General features: G+C 43.8%; 1 long non-coding RNA gene across 1 annotated transcript in view; it reads right to left on the bottom strand.

The window, feature by feature from the left end:
• LOC117200704 (uncharacterized) overlaps positions 1-21,665 on the bottom strand; it is a 178,514-nt gene that overhangs the window by 24,154 nt on the left and 132,695 nt on the right. Inside the window, exons 4-5 of the long non-coding RNA XR_004482362.2 lie at positions 7,547-7,747; positions 3,845-3,861 (exon numbers count right to left, since the gene is read on the bottom strand). This is a non-coding gene — a long non-coding RNA (uncharacterized LOC117200704). The remainder of the gene's footprint in view (positions 1-3,844; positions 3,862-7,546; positions 7,748-21,665) is intronic.

The raw sequence follows: 21,665 nt of genomic DNA on the forward strand, positions 1-21,665 counted from the left end.
CAGAGCAAACCCTTCACTTCCATAGACCTTCCCCAAATCACCCAACAAAAGACCAAATTGTATAATCATTATTTAATAATAGTCTCTTACTGAGACACCCTCTGGCACACCACAGCTGTGTGTTCTCCCTCGATGCAACCAGTAATAAGCCCAGTTTATTCAATCACAGGTATATTCCCGGGAGTCATTGACTCAAAGGCACTGACAAGTCAAATGCATACATGGGCACAGGACCTGTGGAGTCAGCTTTGCTAGAGTTAGAATACCTTGTATTTTTGCCATTTCAATATGTTAAAATAATAGGATATAAATATTTACTATTAAAAAAAGAAAAGCTGGGTGGTTTTAAACTTTCTGTCCTCTGGGCGTCTCTTCTGTCTAAAGAAAAAAAAAGGTTGCTTACTTTAATTAAAGATACTAATTATTATAAATGTTGATTATAATAGGTTTAATGATTTCACAGATCACAGGTCTATATATAGGATAATGGTATTTTCAGAAACTTTAAATTATCACCTATTTATATGTTTGCATATATAGGTGTGCTTGAATTCATACAAATAAATGTGTATTAATAGATCCTTTACTAAAATTTGTTACATAAATGATGTTTCAAAGAAATAAATTAGAATTTAGGTCTTTCATGTAAAAATGATTATTATTTTACGCCCGGATCAACAGAGGTTCCTTTTATCATCAAATTATTGTTAATTCTCAAAGTTTTATACATACTCTTCAATTATTCTTTTGAGATTCCCTTGGTTATACCTGACCTAATTTTACTTGTTAATGTTTAAAAAAAATAAAAATAAAACGCCATCGCACACTTTAATTCACCCCTAAAATATGGACCACGGTACCAGCAGGTGGAGACACGGAGCGCATGCGCTCCAGAAGCCAAAGCGTCACCCTTTGAACTACGAGCCCGCTGGCCTGCCCAGCGCTAGGGCACTTTTTGAAGGAACAGGTAGTGGCAATCTGATGTTTATCTGAGCCCCGACCCTGCCTCCTGTGTCGTTCTTCCTTCTGAGGAAAGAAGAAGATGCAACAGATCTCCCTGCTAACCCCTATCCTGGCCGGGCCACCGTAGCAGGTGCTCCTGGGGCTGCCGGGGGCTCCCTCGCGCTTGAACTTCGCGAACAGTGAAGGGGTTTTGAGAGCTTTGTTAATTTTAGTTTTAAAATTCCATTAGTTCTCTGGGTTGTTCTTGAGGACTTGTAGGTAATAAGGACGGTGGAGTTTCTGCGTAAAAGTACTTAATCGCAGCAATAGTAAAACGAGTATCTCAGCCATTAAAGTAGTAAGTGGGAATCCCTTGGTGGGAAAACAAAACCGAGCCACCCAAGTAGGGGCGCAGCTCTCCAGCAAGGAAAAACTTAGATGCACCCTGACAATAAATACACAATGGAAGGAACATATTTCTAATTCACTGAAAAAAGGATTTGTATGAAGTCCATTTGGAGGTGTTTAAAGGGCCCTAGGGCCCTTGGTTCCTGTCCAGCACCCACCTTGACAGTTTAAGGATTATGCGGTTGGCAGGTGGGACTTGCTTTGGAAACATCCTTGACGTCTACGTGTAAAATTAGGCTACTGCTGTTGGTCTGATATTGTTGCTGATTTGTCTTTGCTTTATGGGCAAAGCCATGTAGAGTTGGTGTTAAACTCCCTTTGCAAGTGTTTTGGCATATAATCAGCCCTCCGGAAAATGTAATGAACATGCTAAGTTGAAATAGGCACTTGTTTCTGACATTCTTTGAATTTCTCCAAGACTTTTCTTGTCTGTATGATTATAAGAGCATTTATCTAGGTTAACATTTTTTTTTTAAACGTAATAGTGGTCAGCTGAGGCACTGCTGTGAGATTCTAAGTCTTTGACCTTTCATTTTTTATTATAGCTATTTTCTTAGGTACTAACAAACCACCTAAAAGTTCTTTAATGTGTTGTCCAATTTATTTAGGACTTTCAAGATTAGAAACACCTTTGTTTCTAAGTGACTCTGAATTTGTGAGCTCCCATGAGAGCACATCTGTATAAATATTTGCACTTTTATTTTTTGTGAGCAGGCAACCCTGAGTGAGGACAATTATGCTAGTCATCTGAACTGATTTAATTTCTGGAAGTTGTCTGTCTAAAGGATGACTTTAACTCTGTGATAGCATTTTTAACTTTGAACAAATTAGGTCAAGGCTATCCAAGGGACTCGCTGAGAAAATGTTTGATGAGTATGCAAAAAGCATAAGCATTAATAGTTAACCAACAGTTAACAGCTGGTGACAAAAAGGAGCTTCTGTTGATCTGGGCATACAATAATGAATCATTTTACACAAAAGACCCAAATTTTAATTTTATTCTTTTGGCACATTAATTGTGTAACAAATTATAGTAAAGGATATATACCTTTTTTGTATACATCGAGACATACATAGATATAAAACATATAAATAGGTAAAAATTTAAAGTTTTAAACTATAATTTTAAAATATAATTGTCAGTATACTAAATAAAATATCATCTTAAATTTATGTGAATAAAGTGCACAACTTTTAAAAATAAACAGAAAATCACCTCATGTATATACCTGTATCTCTGCAGTGCTTGTACCCAAGATAATCACCTGTCTACACCAAGTACTCTCTTCAGTTAATCACTCCTTTCAGGGCTTCCCTGGTGGCACAGTGGTTGAGAATCCGCCTGCCAATGCTAGGGGACATGGACTCAATCCCTGGTCCGGGAAGATCCCACATGCCGCGGAGCAGCTAAGCCCGTGAGCCACAACTACTAAGCCTGCATGCCGCAACTACTGAAGCCCGCGCACCTAGAGCCCGTGCTCCACAATGAGGGAAGCCACCGCAATGAGAAGCCCGCACACGTCAACGAAGAGTAGCCCCCGTTCACTGCAACTAGAGAAAGCCCGCGCACAGCAGCAAAGACCCAACACAGCCAAAAATAAATAAACTAAATAAATATATTTTTTTAAAAAATCACCTTTCTTTTTTCTCTAGACATAAGAGACACCTAAAGAACAGAAAGTTTAAAACTCTGTAGGTAATTTTTTATGAACATATATCTCATATTAAAAGCTGTGAGAAGGCAAGTACAAAGATATAACCCATGATTATTACTAATTGAAGATATTTGCTTTTTTTTTTTTTTTTTTCCGGTACGCGGGCCTCTCACTGTTGTGGCCTCTCCCGCTGCGGAGCAACAGGCTCCGGACGCACAGGTCAGCGGCCATGGCTCATGGGCACCACCACTCCGCAGCATGTGGGATCTTCCCAGACCAGGGCACAAACCCGTGTCCCCTGCATCGGCAGGCGGACTCTCAACCACTGCACCACCAGGGAAGCCCTATTTGCATTTTTTTTAATCCATGGACATTTTAAGAACAAAGGGTCAATTAAAATTATTTAGTAAGCAGTATATATTTTTCTTTCCTCTTTTTAATAAGAATGTGCCTTTTAAAGTGTTGTGCTATACTTGGGCCTCCCTGGTGGCGCAGTGGTTAAGAATCCGCCTGCCAATGCAGGGGACATGAGTTCAAGCCCTGGTCCGGGAAGATCCCACATGCCGCGGAGCAACGCAGCCCATGCGCCACAACTACTGAGCCTGCACTCTAGAGCCCGCGAGCCACAACTACTGAGCCCACACGCCTAGAACCCGTGCTCCGCAACAAGAAAAGCCACCGCAATGAGAAGCCCATGCACTGCAACGAAGAGCAGCCCCCGCTCGCCACAACTAGAGAAAGTCTGCGTGCAACAAGGAAGACCCAACACGGCCAAAAATAAATAAAAAATAAATAAATTTAAAAATAAATAAATAAATAAACTGTTGTGCTATACTTACGTTTATCTTGCTTTACTCTGAAAAGCAATACAGAGTTATTTTTGAAAAGAATGTCTGAGACTGAGTTTGTTTATACTAATATGGATTCTTTTCATTACTATTGTACTACCTAGACTCTTCCTCATCAGCTGTAAGGATGTGCCTTTGAGATGAACATCCAATTTGTGTTCATCTTGGTTTACTCTAAGGAGCACCAAGGAGTTTCTTTTGTGAGAAATGTCTGAGACTGAGCTTCTTTCCATTAATACAAATTTTTTCCAGGTCTACTTTGTTTGCCTACACTGAGATGTAAATAAGATTTATATAAGAAAAAATACCTCAGAAACTCACACTTATCTCCATTGCATTTTCTTCCTCTTAGTTAGAGCAAGATAAGAGGAATCTAAGCCATATACGTGAAAATGAGTTCATGTTTATACACTGTTCTCCACAGTAACTTCTTATTTTGAGTTAAAGCAAATATCATTGAAAATCATATCTGTGTGAACAGACTAGCAGTAAAGAAGAAATCAGATGTTAGTCTCTAAAGAAAATTCTTATTGACTGCTAGAATTAACCCATGCTTTTACTGAGGCAAATCAACGAGAAACACCCGTTCTCAAAAGTAGACCATATTGACATAAATCAAAGCAGCACATTTGAAAATACAGAGTACAAGTGTAAGCAAGTTCAGAATTATACATCGTTCTCAAAAGTGTGTTCTTATTGCTAGTTATAAGAAATCTAGATGAAACTAGTGTGTAAGTGTACAAGATTTCATGTTCAAACCCAGCTTGGTGATGGTAGGTCACTGTTAGGGTCAGAACAATTCTGAAAAGCATTATGAGAGTCAGAGTCACATTGAGGGTCAGACAGCGTGAGGTTGAGGGTCAAAGTCATGATGACACTGATCTTTAGGAGCCTGGTGAGGGTCAGGATCAGTGTCAGGATCTGGGTCAGAGTGTACGTCAGGGTCAAGTAGGGGGTCAGGGTCAGTGAGGGAGTTAGTGTCAAGGTTAGAGAGAAGAGAAGGTCTGACACAAGTTCAGAGTGACGGTGGGTGTACATTTCAGAGTCAGGGTGAGGGTAAGGTTGAGGATCAAAGTCACTGTCAGGGCCAGGCTAAGGGTCGTGATAAGAGTTAAGGTAAACATATGAAGGAACTTCAGGGTCAGGGTGAGGGTTAGGATCAGGGTCAGGGTGAAAGTGAAGATGAGGCTCAGAGTGATAGTCATTGTTCAGCCGAGGGACAGGATGAGGATGTGGGTCAGGTTGAGGATTCCAATCAGGTTCACTGTCAGTGTGAGGTAAGAATCAAGGTATGGGCTTCCCTGGTGGCGCAGTGGTTGAGAGTCCGCCTGCCGATGCAGGGGACACGGGTTCGTGCCCCGGTCCGGGAAGATCCCACATGCCGCGGAGCGGCTGGGCCCGTGAGCCATGGCCGCTGAGCCTGCGCGTCCAGAGCCTGTGCTCCGCAACGGGAGAGGCCACGGCAGTGTGAGGCCCGCGTACCGCAAAAAAAAAAAAAAAAAAAAAAAAGAATCAAGGTATGATCAGGATTAGGGTCATGTTGAGGATCAAGGTAACAAAAAAGTGAGGGTAGGGTTCAGGGTGAGAGTAATAGAAGGGTCAAGGTCAGGGTGTTTGTCAGGTTTGGAATGATGAAGAGGGTAAGGTCACGTTGATCATCAAAGACAGAGTACTATCTGAGGAGTAAGGAAGTCAGATACAGTGTCAGGGTGACGTCAAGGTCAGAGTCACTTTGAGGATAAGGGTCATGAAGAGGGTACATATGAGGGCTTCCCTGGTGGCGCAGTGGTTGAGAGTCCGCCTGCCGATGCAGGGGACGTAGGTTCGTGCCCCGGTCCGGGAAGATCCCACATGCCGCGGAGCGATTGGGCCCGTGAGCCATGGCCGCTGAGCCTGTGCGTCCGGAGCCTGTGCTCCGCAACGGGAGAGGCCACAACAGTGAGAGGCCCGCGTACCGAAAAAAAAAAAAAAAAAAAGAGGGTACATATGAGCTTTAGGACCAGAGTGAGAATCAGGTTGATGAAGGCGGGGCTCTGTGCACTTATGTGGGTAGGGGTCAAGGTTCCAGACATGGTGAGAATAAGGATGAAGTTCAGGGACAGGGTCAGGGTCAGATTCAGAACGAAGGTCAGGGTCAGAGTCAGCATGAGAGTCAATGTAAGGGTGAAGGTCAAGTCACATTCAGAGAGAGGTGGATGGTCAGAGTAAGAGTTTGTTGATGGTCATGGTCAGTGTCAGCTTGAGGGACATGGTGAAAGTCAGGGTAAAGGTTAGGATCAGGTAAGGTTCAGGGTCAAACTCAGTTTCTGGGTCAGTGTGAGAGTAGTGTCTGAGTCAGGGTCTGCTTCAGGATCAGGGTGAAGGTTTTCAAGGTAGGATGGCGATCAGGTTCAGTTACAGGTAGGGGCAAGTTGAGAATCAAGTTCAAGTAAGGGTTGAGGGTGGGAAGGTCAGAGCCAGCATTAGAGTGACCTCGGGATCAATTTGGGAGATGGTCACGGAGGATGAGGGTCAGGTTGAAGGCCAGTGTCAGGTCACATTTGGACAAGGTCATTGTGAGGCTCGTGATTAGGATCAGGGTAAGAGTAGAGTCCAGCACAAGTTCAGAAAAAGATAAGGGTGAGGGTCAGGCTACCAGGAATGTGAGTGCAAGGAACAAGGTAAAGGTCAGATTCAGAGTGTAAGCGTGAGGGTTATGGTCAGGATCGAGTTATGTGCAAGGCTGAGGGTCAGTGACAATGTCATTGTTACATTTAGGGTCAGAGTTAGGGAGAGATTCAGTGTGGGGTTTTCAGAGTAAAGAGTTGTCAGGGTGAATATATAGATCAGGGTTGTTCAGTCAGCATCAAGTTCAGGGTCATGGTGAGGGTCACAGTTGGTTTCATAACTGTGGTCAGGGCCAGGTTGATGATGAAATTCAAATTTGTGGTCAGGTTTAGGGTAAGGATCACGTTGAAGGTCAATGTCAGGGTGATGGTCAAGGTCAGGTAAGGTTCAGGATCAGTGTCAGGGTGTTGGTCACGTTGAGGATGATAATCAGGGTGAAAATCAGGGTCAGGTTGAAGGTCAAGTTCAGGAGTAGGGTTAGTAGTAGAATCAGTTTCAAGGTGTCATCATGGTCAGATTTAGTTTGAAGATCAATGGAGAGGATTAGATAACAGTCAGGAACAAATTGAGGGTCAGATTCAGAGTCCATTTTAGAGTCAGGGTCAGGGTACTATCAACATGATGGTGAGGGTGAGCCTGAACGTCAGGGTCTTGAAGAGGGTGAACAATCAGGGTTAGTGTGCAAGTCACGGTCAGGATCAGGAACATGGTAACTTTGACAAGTTCAACGTGATGGGTGAAGATGAGAATCAGTCAGTGTCAAGGTCAGGATCAGGGTGAGAGTCTGCGTCAGGGTATCAGGCTCAGGAACATGGTGAAGATCAGAGGCAGGTTTAGGGGAAGGATCAAGGAAAGGATTCAGTTCAGCTTCAAGCTAAAGGACAGGAAAACGTCAGGGTGTGTATCAGAGTCAAGGTAAGGGTGAGGGCAAGGGTCACCAACACTTTGGGGGTGGCTTATTATACAGGATAAAATACGCTATTCCTTAGAGGGGCATTATTTATGCACAGAAAGCCAACAGCTACTTCATGATCCTCCACAGCTTTACTGTCCAGACCACCATTTCAGGTCTTTGGAAAGACCTACCTGAAAAGCTGTGGACTCTTAGAACCCATCTAGAACAATAAGAATAAGCTGCAGTCCTCCATGGCATGGCTTCCTTCAGGCCCAGGGAGCCAGTGCTCTGGGTTGGGTCCCAACCTCCTCCAGGCACATTTTAATTCTCTATCTTGGAATGAGAGGATGGCTGCTTGCAAGTTCCCTGGCCTTTCACCGATATTCCCCAACCTGCAGGGAGAAGCAAGTGCTGGATGAGACATTGTAACCACTAGCCCTCCAGCCAGAGACTTCTTGCTGTGACCCAGTTGTCTCATCTGTAAAATCGGGGATTTGGATTTGATGGTCTGTTCACACTCCATGGGAACATTTCAGGCACTGACTCCTAGCTTTCAGGTCCTGCTTCTCTTCTGAAGCCTGCAGAATAACATTTCCCAGCTTTGAAAATTCGCATCCCAAATGGCCCAAAAATGCAGGGTACCGATCTCACCTCACAATTCAGAGCCCACCTCCTACACAGCTGCAGGGGTCAGGGAGATTCTGTTTCTATTTCTATAGTTTGTGCTATGAGGATAAGAGATATTTTTGACATCTCCCCAACTATGAAAACTGTAATATGAAATCTGCTTTTTCAAACAACAGCCTACCTCTCACTCCCTTAGAAGAGCCCAGCAAGCTTTCTCAGGCTGTCATTTTCAGGTCTCTTTTCACCTCCCTTTTGGGAATCTCTGCTCTCATATCATTTAAAGATATTGATTATCTGCTCGACCACTACCCTGTTCTCCTTCTTTTTGTCCTGGTAGCCTGTGTTTGGTGTCAGTTTTCAGATAAGAAAAGAGAGTACTGTTAAGGCTTTATTTATAATGTCCTTGAAAGCTCAGTGTTGACTTCTTAGAGCTAAAAAACTGGCGGGTTAGGAGGAGAGACTCAAAGCAGAGGGTCATCCCCACGGAGATGACAGCACAGGAAGCACCAGCGTGGGCACGTGGGCGTGTCCCCAGGCAGGCATGCGCGTGCCTGCACACACACGCAGCACACACTTAGCATCCAGGTCAAAATGAATAAAGAGAAAAGAAACGCAGGTCCAGGGAAAGAGGGGAAATGTCAGGAGCATAATAGAAACTCGATACATGTTTGGTGAAAAGAAGACCAGAAAAGAGGAAACAAGCGGGGAAGGGAGGAATTCAGAGAGGTAGCAAATTTAGTTCAAAAAGCTCGGAACTTGGAGTCAGGGGACTTTCATTTGAAGCCTGGCTCTGCTCGATTTATTAGATTTGCTAGAAATTCGAGCTCGGGAAAGTTTCTTGGCTTCTCTGATTTTGGGTTTCCTCTTCCCTCAAGTGGGTGTAGCATTGCCTTTCCAACTAATCTCATAAGATGGCTATAAAAATCAAACATAATCATGGTTATGGATGTTCTTCGTAAAGTGAAAAAACTGTCAACACACGAGGCTCTGAGCCACCTCGACAGAGCCGGCATTGTGTAGAGCTGTTCGCCAGCCACTGTGACACGCTCTACGTACATTAAAGCGTTTAACCTCACAACCGTCCTGCAGGTATAAACTCTTATTATTCCTCTTCTACAGATGAGGAAACACACAGAGAGAGGGTCATTTGCTGAAAGGCACGCGCCTAGGAAGCAGTTAACTGAGATTCATATAAGGCTTGCCTGAGTCCAGCAGCCAATTCCCTTCATCACGCTGCCACCTCTCGGACCTTAATATGTACCCAGAGCCATTTAACATACCCACGTGAGATGAAGTCCACCTCCCGGTGTTAACTGACACTGCGTGAGTCACCTTGGGCTGCCAGAACAAAACACCATAGCCTAAGTGGCCCAAACAACAGAAATGTATTCTCTCACAGTGCTGGGGTTGGAAGTCCAAGATCAAGGTGCTGGTAGGGTTGGTTTCTGGTGGGAGATATCTTTCTGGCTTGCAGACGGCCGCCTTGTGTCTGGGTCTTCACGTAGCTTTTTCTCTGTACGTGTGGAGAGAGAGTGGGATCTCTGGTGTCTCTTCCTCTTCTTATAAGGACGCCAGTCCCGTAAGATTAGGGACCCACCCTTAAGACCTCATTCAATACCAGTTACCTCCCTAAACGCCCTATCTCCAAATATTGTCACATGGTTGGGGGGGGTCAGGATTTCAACATATGAATTTGGGGAGGACATAATGCAGACCATAACAGACATGTAATAGACACATACTCCAAAAAAACAAATATTCTGTCGACTTTTTCTCCCCAAGGAGGAATTTTTTTAAATCCCATCCCATCACCAGCAGCCACTGCAGCAGAATTCTTCAGCTCTGAGTCCTGCCCAGATAACTGCTCCCCCACAAAGCCAAGCAGCTCTGCTGTAAAATGAATGAAGCGGGTTTCGTGCAAAATATCTGAAACGTTCCTGCTCTCTCCCTCCCTCCTGTTCAAGAGCATTCTGAAGAAGTGAAAGGTCTGTCCCTTGTTCCCCTCTTGCCAGGCGTTCCTATTTACAGTTTCTGGCGAGTTTGAAGGGAGTCAAGAGTTTTCAAATCACTCCCATGGCTTTGCAGCATACTTTCCCACCCCCTTCTCCTGGGTCGTTAGAAATTATTATTCCTGGTTCCCATGGGGTGGCGGTGAGGGGAGAAAGGAAACAGAAAGAAAGGTTTGCAGTATGCGAAGCTGCAAGCTCTTTTAAAAACCAAAAAAAACTTCAGAGGAAAAGACATTGTGGTTTTCTGCCTGTAATGTTTTCTGTTTAGGTCTGCTCCCGGTCAGTCTGTTCCCTAAAACTTAGAGCAGGGCTTCCCTGGTGGCGCAATGGTTGAGAATCTGCCTGCCAATGCAGGGGACACGGGTTCGAGCCCTGGTCTGGGAAGATCCCACGTGCCGTGGGGCAACTAGGCCCGCGAGCCACAACTACTGAGCCTGCGCGTCTGGAGCCTGTGCCCCGCAACAAGAGAGGCCGGGACGGTGAGAGGCCCGCGCACCGCGATGAAGAGTGGCCCCCGCTCGCCACAACTAGAGATAGCCCTCGCACAGAAACGAAGACCCAACGCAGCCAAAAATAAACAAATTAACTAATTAATTAAAAAAAAAAAAACTTAGAGCAAAAGTTTCATGTGGACTTCATCCTTGAATCCTACTTCACAGAGATGCTGATGAGTCCAAGGGCAGACTGAGAAAGGCCAGAAAGGTTTGTTGCCTGGATGCCAGAAACCATTAAAGGGTTTTACAATTCATCTCCCTACTCCTGGAGGCACATGATAAATTACCAGCATTCATCTATCTAACAGGATCAGGCTTCAGAACTTGTGAGCCATATGTTCACGCCATTGTTTTGTGCAAATAGATACTCTAAATATGCAACGATCTGGCACATTTCAGGAGAATTTATCAAAACGTTCTCTTGTCCCCCAACACGTATATTCATAAAAAATAATACTGAATAATTCCAAGCGGCAGCCATGCACGCGATTCCAGACTGTAAGTTCAGTTTGCACATTTAATGAAGGTTATTTGTAATCATAAGTAGAAAAAAAAAAAAAGCTCAGTAGCCAGAAGTACTTATGGAAGATAGAATGAAGCTTGTATGTTACAGTTTTTACAGATGGATGGTAGAGGAAGGGTAGAAATGTGGTTGAACTTGGTTTATTCCCAATAAAAATTCTGGATTGGGTGGTCAGCCATCTGGGGCAAGAACAAACGTTCTTTCCTATGTGACCATGAAATCAGTCACACTCCACCTTTACTCTCATAGTGCTAATCTCACATTTTCTGGAGAAGAAATTAATATATTTTAAAAATTTCTCTGTTACCAGTGCTTCCTCCCTGGTTACCACAGTCAACAATAGAAGTTCTGGGCTTCTAAAGAAAACAAGACTAATAGTTGCATTTCAAGTCAACAAACTGTAAGTCAGGAAAAAATCTGGAGGAAAATGTATCAAATTGGCAATATTGGTTGTTCTTTCGAGCTGACTTTATGCAGGTCATCTTAATTCTTTTTAAAAGTTTTGAATTCACTGACTTATTAGACAACATTTAAAACTGCTTTAACTTTTTAATTTGGGAAAATTTTAAAATACATAACACCGGAAAATAGAATAAATGCCTGCATACTTTCCAACCAAAATGCACAAATGTTAACATTGTTTCCACTTTTCTTCAAATCTTTTCTTTAAAATACCTGACAAAATTACAGATTAAATTGAAATCCTCTCTACAGCCCTTACAAGCCCCATGTTTCTGTTTACCTCCCCAGAGGAGGCCACTAGTGTGAACTTGGAACACATCCTTCAGCCAGAAGCATATGTGGCCCATCACTTACGTAAGATATCGCTTTGTGTGTCCTTAAACCATTGTATAAACATCTTACCGTATCATCCTTCAACTTAATTTTGCATTCTCATGTGTGTTCTTAAAAGCGTTCCTCCTGGGCTTCCCTGGTGGCGCAGTGGTTGAGAGTCCGCCTGCCGATGCAGAGGACACGGGTTCGTGCCCCGGTCCGGGAAGATACCACATGCCGCGGAGCAGCTGGGCCCGTGAGCCATGGCCGCTGAGCCTGCGTGTCCGGAGCCTGTGCTGCGCAACGGGAGAGGCCACAACAGTGAGAGGCTTGAAAAAAAAAAAAAAAGCGTTCCTCCTAATACTTGCTGACATTTTTTAAATGTTTATTAAATTTTCAACAATTTACATTAATTCGCAGGAGGAAACATTTCTTAACCTTAATAAGTCAAAGTAACTGAGAGACACCTGTAGTCCCAGCACTTTACAGAATATTATCGGAGACTGCCACTCCCTGGGTGGCTGTCGTTGGGAACCTCTGAGACAAGGACTTCGGTGCAATTCATCTATCGGCAGAGTCCCAGGAAGCGCGAGTGAGCAAGGCGGTGGGGCTGAGAAAGCCAGTGTCAATGTACCTTTGCTCAGACTGCACTGGTTGGGGGCAACAGGGCCTCAGTACCACCAGGACCTTTTGAAAAGCACACGAGACGCTGCCCAGGATTATCCACCTCAAGAAATGGAGGATGGCAGACTCATACGCAAGCTCCTCTTCCCCACTGGTTGAACATGGACCCCAGGGCATTAGCTTCCCTGATGCTTTTGGGCTGCACCTTCCATGGGGGCCATGAGGGCCTCAGGAAAGTCTCCAAAGCAGAACGAGACAGAAACACAGTGCACGCTCCAGTGGGATGTGGCTAGCCAGGGTGGGTCTGAGCTCACCCAGAATTGCTGGGTCTTCTGAACCCGGGCCTCCAGATGGGGCCATAAAAGCTAGACAACAGGCAGTGGAAGGCCTCTTTCTTCCTTACAAATGAATCTGATTTGACTACACAGAGTAGGCTTTGTACGTCTTTAAACAATTATAGATACATCTTACTGTATCATTCTTCACCTTCATTTTGCATCCTCATTATGCTTTTTTGTTTTTTATAAATTTATTTGTTTGTTTATTTTTGGCTGCGTTGGGTCTTCGTTGCTGCGCGCGGGCTTTCTGTAGTTGCGGCATGTGGGCTCAGTAGTTGTGGCTCGCGGGCTCTAGAGCACAGGCTCAGTAGTTGTGGCGCACGGGCTTAGTTGCTCCACGGCATGTGGAATCTTCCCGGAAGAGAGATCAAACCCGTGTCCTCTGCATTGGCAGGCGGATTCTTCACCACTGTGCCACCAGGGAAGTCCCCTCATTATGCTCTCTTGAAGGCTTTCCTTCTATGTTATTTGCTGGCATTTAAAAAATATTTATTAATCTTTTTTTCTTTGGCTGCACCACGTGGCATACAGAATCTTAGTTCCCCGACCAGCGATGGAACCCAGGCCCCCTGCTGTGGAAGCATGGAGTCTTAACCACTGGACTACCAGGGAAGTCCCGAAAAATATTCACTATTTTTTTTAACAATTTGCAGTTTTAAACTTAATTAACAGGATAAGACACTTCATAACCTTAATAATTCAGAGTAATTGAGAGACACCTCAATTAGTTTGAGGTGAGCCTACTTTGAGAGAGTAGGCTGCTTCCTGAAATTCGACAAAGGTTGGGAAAAGCAAGTTTTCCAAGTCTCAAGAGCTGTCTCAGTCAGAAAATTCCAAACAAGGGGTCACCATCTTTGAAGTCACCCATCTCTTACAGCCTAGAAGCCAACCAAAAAGAAAAAAAAAAATAATTCTCTTTAGTCCACTCATCTTACCACTTTCTTTCCCAGAAGCAGAATGAAAGAGCAGCTGCCCAACAGTGTGAGAAAGTCAACAATATCTTCCTTGTGGGCCTGTAGTTGACTAAACTTAAAGGGAATGAGCCACAGCTGCTTCTAAAATTCCAGCACATAGTAGATGCTCAGTAAATGCATTGTGAACCTTTGACCCCTCTTTCTGCCTAAAATGCCAGCTTTAACTAGCATGACTCTTCAAGGGATAAGTCCATAACCTGAGGGTTTCATATATCATCCATGTCACCCATTGATCTCACTCATTCCCATTCCCTGGGCAATCACAGGACAGAGGATGGGTACATCAAAGAAATAAAGGGATCCATTGCATTGGTTCTCTGTAGGGCAAAAGGCATCAGTGGGGATTCAATATGAGCGGAGGGGCGAGAAGATGCTGGCAAGGAAGGGTAGGAGCTCAAAGGCTGAGAGCTACTCTCCACCAAGTGTTGTGAGCTGTTGCTGAAACAACGTTTCTGTATCTTCACAGTTTTGCTGGGGGTCCACTGTGATTCTCCTTTTGTCAAAGGCAATTTATTCCAGTGGTTTCTGGAATAACTCCTTTGTTCAGAGCCTTCTTGCTACTTGTCATTATCAGTAAGATTGCCCAAACCTGTAAGACAATTTACTGTGTTCAGTCCAGCTACGTCAGTACTTCCAAAATTCCACAGGGCGGAGATAGCATCAGCTGTCATTCACTGTGGCACCTAGCGTGTCTGCACGCCTCCGTGAACCCAGTTAGCCGTCCGTTCACTCAGTCAAGAGGGCCTAGCTTTTGATTAAACATCCCAGACTTCCAGTGCTAAAGGGAAAGCAGAGGATTATAGCAATTATCTGGATGACTCCCACCATAATCTCACTTTTGCCTAAGTGTGATCCTTACCTTGATAGTTAGAGGGAGACATTATTCTTGGAATTACAAAATTATAGGGCTAGAAAGAGATCTAAGAAGGTCATTAATCATCAGGATAATAAGCTCAATTATCTGGTACAAAAAGATCTCAGACACCTCTTCCTTTTTATGCTCTGTGGATGGGGGGTAGATTTCTCAGCATCTTCGCCCTCACTTCGCTTTACCACCTTTCACTCCTTCCCCAATTAAAGCAACCAAAAATGAAGTCCTCATCAGATCCTACAAATTATGAGGGGTCCCTTAAGAAAAAAGGATAATACGGGTGAGGGGACAGGTGAAATAGTTGGAGGAGATTAAGAGGTACAAACGTCCAGCTATAAAATAAATTAATCATGGGGATGTGATGGACAACATAGGGGACAAAGTTAATAATACTGTGATAACTCTGTATCGTGACAGATGGTAACTAGACATAGTGATCATTTCGTAAGGTATAAAAATATAAAATCACTATGTTGTACACCTGAAACTAAGATAATATTGTGTGTCAATTATAATTCAATTTAAAAAAGAAAAAAGAAAGTATATGGTGTCCTTTGATTCCTGTCCTCAGCAAAAGCATTTATTTTATTGGTTAGGTATATTGTCATGGTAGACTTGGAAATGGTGAATTTAAGTAAACACAAAATCCGAGACCTTCTAAATTCTAACCCTCTGTTTTTGGCTGGTCTTTTTTCCTTAATAATCTCAAATTTCAGGCAATATCCTGTAACTACAAATATGTTTCAGGAGAAGAATGATTTGATTTTTAAAAATTCAATCAATAAGGTTCAAATCTATTTTTGATTTACTAAGCTCGAAGGCATCCTCTGAATTTATATTAGAGCAACGTGTTACAGGCACAAGGACTGTCACTTGTAAAGGATACCACCATCTACCAGCTCCTTCCATGTTTCCCCCTCCCGGCTGTTAACAGTGTTCATCATTCCTAGTGTTTTATGCTTATATAGCACCTCAACACTTTTCTCAGCTTTGATGGAAGACCCAGAATATTTGCTCCAGTTTTTTTTTTTTCCTTAAAGAACTCTGTACTCTATGTAAGCATAGATGGCTTTTCAAAACCATTACTTGAAGGTGTAACTTATTCTTATACGGCAGACAAAATACACAATGAAACACTCCCTTTGCAGTTTGGTAGGGTACCTATTTCAAGATGGAAAGAAAATTATCCAGGTATGCCTTTTCAAAGATTCCACTTATATAAACATCACGTTCAAGCCAAAGGATCAAGTGCACTTATGGTTTTCTAATTACCAAAGGAAAACGTGGCTTTTTTTGTTTTTAACTTCACAATGGTTGCCGTTTTCCTGAGTGCTTTGCTTCAACGGATGCTGTACCCTGAGATCTTGTAAGTTAACGTATTTAATCCTCAGAATGACCATAAGAGCCAGGTATATTTACTTGCATTTTGCAGATGAGGAAAGTGATGCTTGGAATACTTGCCCAGTTACTTGCTCAGAAAGTAAAAGGCTGGTGCTGGGAGTAGAACCAGGTCTGTTATGATTCAAAAGCCAGGTTTGCACATAAGCTTTATGCTCGGTCTATCAACTGTGTTTCATTTAACATAGAAAACCACGTGCAATTCAACTTACATTCTGGACTTACTAAAGTGGGATTCTAGGTAAACTGAAATGTACTGACTATATCTTTAAAGCTTTCAGTGGCATGCTCTGCACAGCCATATTTGGTGACTTTTCATAATGCATTTTCCTAAGCCTGACAACATATCATTTCATTTTAGTTTTCATTTAGAAATAATCATGAATATTAATAAGTGCTCAAGGCACAGTGTCTTTTCTTATGAGAGCCTTGTCATATGAGTGAGAGACTTTCTAGAAAGTTTGGTTCAAAATGGAAATGTGGATATAAATGCTAAAGTGCAGAGACATGGGTGCTCGGTGCTCCATAATTTAAGTACAGCTTCTTGAACTACTCCTTATCGCTGAAGAGGAGTCTGGGTAGACCCTGAATTTTCCGGGGAGAGCTGCTAATCAGCGAAGAACTTTGATACAGAAGAATTAATGTCTCATTTTGTACAATACTGAACAGCAGCGTCCAGTCTGTTTTCTGGTACTTAATATTTTAAGAAGTTTCTTCCAAACAATGCCAAAGACTACCAGCTACCACCAGTAACTAGGAGAGAGGCAGCCTCAGAAGGAACCAACCCTGCCTACACCTTGATCGTGGACTTCTACCGCAAAAACTGTGACAATAAATATCTGTTGTTTGACTTAAATGACCATCAACAGAGGAATGAATAAAGGAGACATGGTGCATAAATACAATGGACTATTACTCAGCCATAAAAAAGAATGAAATAATGCCATTGGCAACAACATGGATGGACCTGTGTTGATCATACACTGAGTGAAGGACTTCAGACAGAGGAAGACCAAAAGTATATGATATCACTTCTAGGTGGAATCGAAAAGTAAATACAAATGAATTAACTGACAAAGCAGAAAGAGACTCACAGACTTAAAACACAAACGTGGGGTTACATAAAAGAAGGGGGAATGGGGAGAGATAAATTAGGAAGTCGGGATAATGGATACACAGAAATAGATATATGCATAATAGATAATCCAAAAGGACCTGAGGCTCAGCACAGGGGACTCTACTTGACCTAATGCAATAACCTCTGTGGCAAAAGAATCTGAAATATAATAGGTATATACATATGTATGCATATGTATAACTGAATCTGATGGCTGTACACCAAAAACAAACACAACACTGTACGTCAACTATATTTCAACATACCATAAACATGAACTTACAAAAAGCGAAGCAAAGCAGAGCAGAGCAATGCCTACTATTCCCCTCCGGCCTCCTTGACTTGGGCTGTTATCCCCTCCCTGGAGCCTGAGCAGGCTTGGGTCCCGTGGCTGGACTGTGGTTTGGCCGAGAGGGCTGGGGAGGATGTGCCCGCCAACAAGCCCCCCCTTTAACCCGTAGGGTCTGTTTGGCTCTGCATGGGACCACAATCTGCAGATCCAGGCGGGCCCTCCTACGGTTTAAACAAGCCTAGTGCACCCAAACGATGGTGGACCCTACGGCCTGGAGAAGCTCCCCAAAGTCCCCTACTCTACGTCCCCTGTGCTGGGTTTCCAACAACTAGCCTCCTTCCTGCGAGTCGCCCCTCCTTTGAACCACAGCACCCTCGGCGGGGCGGTTTGGCAGGGCTTCGCATTTGTCTGCGGGGGTAGAAGCTTAAGGGGGAAGAAGTAGTGAGACACAAGCCCTTGGGTGTTCGCTCTGGCACCTTCCACTCTAATTCACAGCCCGGGAAAACGACTTTCCCTAAGGCTCCGCTTGCCCGAGTAACCCGACTTAGGCTTGGAGAAATGCTGCCGCCTTGTGGACATTTCCCGTAACAACAAATTTACAACGGCTGCTCAAAAGCACTTCCTATTCCCAAGGCCTGGGGGACTGTTAATGACACCTGCCCTCAAGCAATGTCCTGGGGTAGGTAATGCAAAAAGAATTCAAGACACAGCCGACACTCAAGAAGGAAATTTCAAGAAGTTAATTTTACTGACACTGTTTAAGAAAAGAAAAAAATAAACAACAACACAAGATGCTCAACATCCCTAATTATTAGAGAAATGCAAATCAAAACTGCAGCAAGGTAATGCCTCGCATCAGTCAGAATGGTCACCGTCAAAAGTCTACAAACAATACAGCTGGAGGTGAGCGTGGAGAAACGGGAACCCTCCTACACTATTGGTGGGAATGTACATTGGTAACAGGCAGTATAAAGGACAGTCTTGAAGTTCCTGAAAACAACTAAAAAGAGAGCTACCCTATATCCGGCATTCCCACTCCTGGGTGTATATCTGGAGAAAACCGTAATTCGAAGAGACACATGCACCCCAACGTTCACTGAAGCACTATTTACAATAGCCAGGACACAGAACCCAGCAAAATGTCCACCAACGGATGAATGGATAAAAAAAGACGTGGTACAGGTGTACAATGGACTATTACTCCGCCGTAAAAAAGAATGAAATAACGCCATTGGCAGCAACGTGGATGGACCTGGGAGGATCATACACTGAGTGAAGCACTTCAGACAGAGGAAGACCAATAGCGTATCATATCACTTCTAGGTGGAATCGAAAAATAGATACAAATGAACTAATTGACAAAGCAGAAAGAGACTCACAGACTTAAAACACAAATGTGCGGTTACTTAAAGGAAAGGGGAAGGGGGAGGGATAGATTAGGAGGTCGGGACAAACACATCCACACAAATACATATATGCGTAATAGATAACCCACAAGGACCTGACGCTCGGCACCGGGAGCTCTACTCGACCTTCTGCAATAACCTCTGTGGCAAAAGAATCTGAAAACAATAGATATACTGTAAGTATATGTATAACTGAATCCGATGGCTGTACACCGAAAACAAACACAACACTGTACGTCAACTATATTCCAACATACCATAAACATGAACTTACAAAAAGCGAAGCAAAGCAGAGCAGAGCAATGCCTACTATTCCCCTCCGGCCTCCTTGACTTGGGCTGTTATCCCCTCCCTGGAGCCTGAGCAGGCTTGGGTCCCGTGGCTGGACTGTGGTTTGGCCGAGAGGGCTGGGGAGGATGTGCCCGCCAACAAGCCCCCCCTTTAACCCGTAGGGTCTGTTTGGCTCTGCATGGGACCACAATCTGCAGATCCAGGCGGGCCCTCCTACAGCTTAACCAAGCCTAGAGCACCCAAACGAAGGTGGACCCTACGGCCCGCAGGAGCTTCCAAAAGTCCCCTAGCCTCCATGTCTCCTGGCACTGGGGTTCCCATCTTCAGTCTCCTTCCTTCGAGTCAACCCACCTACGAACAACAGCACCTTTGGCAGGGAGGTTAGTCAGGGCTTCCGATTTGTCTGGGGGGTGAAGTTTAATGGGGAAGAAGTAGTGAGACACAAGCCCTTGGGTGTTTGCTCTGGCACCTTCCACATTCACAACCCAGGAAGACAACTTTCGCTAAGCCTCTGCTTGCCCGAGTAACCCGACTTGGACATGAAGAAATGCTGCTGCCTTGTGGACACTGCCCATAGCAACAACTTTACAACTGGTGCTCATGGGCACTTCCTATTCCCAAGGCCTGGGGGGCTGTTAATGCCCTCAAGAAATGTCCTGTGGGACTTCCCCTGTGGCACAGCAGTTAAGAATCCGCCTGCCAATGCAGGGGACACGGGTTCGAGCCCTGGTCCGGGAAGATCCCACATGCTGTGGAGCAACTAATCCCGTGCACCACAACTGCTGAGCCTGCGCTCTAGAGCCCACGAGCCGCAACTACTGAGCCCGCGTGCCTAGAGCCCGTGCTCCGCAACAAGAGAAGCCACTGCAATGAGAAGCCCGTGCACCGCAACGAAGAGCAGCCCCCACTCGCCGCAACTAGAGAAAGCCCGCGCAAAGCAACAAAGACCCATCACAGCCAAAAATAAAAAGATAAATAAATAAATTTATTTTTTTTTAAAAAATGTCCTGTGGTTGGGAATGGAAAAAGAACGCAGAACATGGCAGACCATCAAAAAGCCCATTTCAAGAGGTAATTTTTACTCACATTCTTTAAGAAAGAAGTACATGAAAAGATGGTCAACACCACTAATTATGAGAGAGACACAAATCAAATCTCGAAGGAGGTATCACCTTGCACCAGTCACAATGGCCGTTATCAAAAAGTCTATAAAAAATAGTAGCTGGAGTGTGTGTGGAGAAAAGGGAACCCTCCTAAACTGCTCGTGGTTATGGAAACTGGTGACAGCTACTTTAAAGAACATTATGGAGGTTCCTTAAAAAATAAAAAGAAAGCTACCAGATGATCCGGCAATCCCTCTCTTTGGGGTATATTCAGAGAAATCCAGTATTCGAAAAAACCCACACACCACAACGTCCACTGCAGCAGTATTTACAGTAGCCAAGACATGGAAGCAATGAAAATGTTCACAGACAGAGGAATGGATGAAGAAGATGTGGCACATACATACAGTGGAATACTAATCAGTCATTAAAAAAGAATGAAATAATGCCATTTTCATCAACATGGATGGACCTAGAGATTATCACACTAAGTGAAGTAAATCAGAAAGAGAAAGACAAATAATGTATCACTTATATGTGGAATCCACAATATGACACAAATGAACTTATCTACGGAACAGAAACCTACCCACAGACATAGAGAACAGACTTATGGTTCCCAAGGGGGAGGGATGGATTGGGATTTGGGGGCTAGCAGATGCAAACTATTATATATAGAATGGATATACAACAAGGTCCTACTGTATAGCACTATACAGGGAACTATATTCAATATCTTGTGATTAAACCATAATGGAAAAGAATATGAAAAAGCATATGTATAATTGAATTACATTGCTATATAGCAGAAATTAACACAATATTGTAAATCAACGATACTTCAATAAAATAAATTAAATATATTTATATATCTATATACATATATCTCTCTATCTCTACATCTGTTGTTTAAAGCCACCCAGCATGGAGTACTTTGTTATGGCAGTCCTAGCACATGCATACAGAGCCACTGACCAGTCTTGTCTGAACTTGACTCGCCCCAGAACTTTCAGTTTCCCCAACCAATATACATATGTATTTTTTCACTTAATACAATATGATTGAGTTCCTTTCACTTGCTACTTAAGATTCTTCACACATACTCCATCAACCTCTTAGAGCATTGGTTAGGACAGTGGGGGAGACCAGGATGGTGATGGGACTAAAACTGTGTCAACTAGGAAAGGTTGAAGGAGCTGGGGATATTTAACCAGCAGAATGACTATTAACAGGAAGGAAGTAAAGGAGGAGCGCCAAACCATGCCTGAGAATTCAAAGAAAGAAACGGTACAATGGACAGCCTCATCCACCCATCATACAGCGTATTAAAATTTGATTCATGTGCTTTTTTTTTTTTTTTCTTCGCGGTACGCGGGCCTCTCATCGCCACGGCCTCTCCCGTTGAGAAGCACAGGCTCCGGATGCGCAGGCCCAGCTGTCATGGCCCACGGGCCCAGCCGCTCCGCGGC

Source organism: Orcinus orca, chromosome 10 (genome assembly GCF_937001465.1).
Source record: "Orcinus orca chromosome 10, mOrcOrc1.1, whole genome shotgun sequence".
Classification (NCBI taxonomy): domain Eukaryota; kingdom Metazoa; phylum Chordata; class Mammalia; order Artiodactyla; family Delphinidae; genus Orcinus; species Orcinus orca.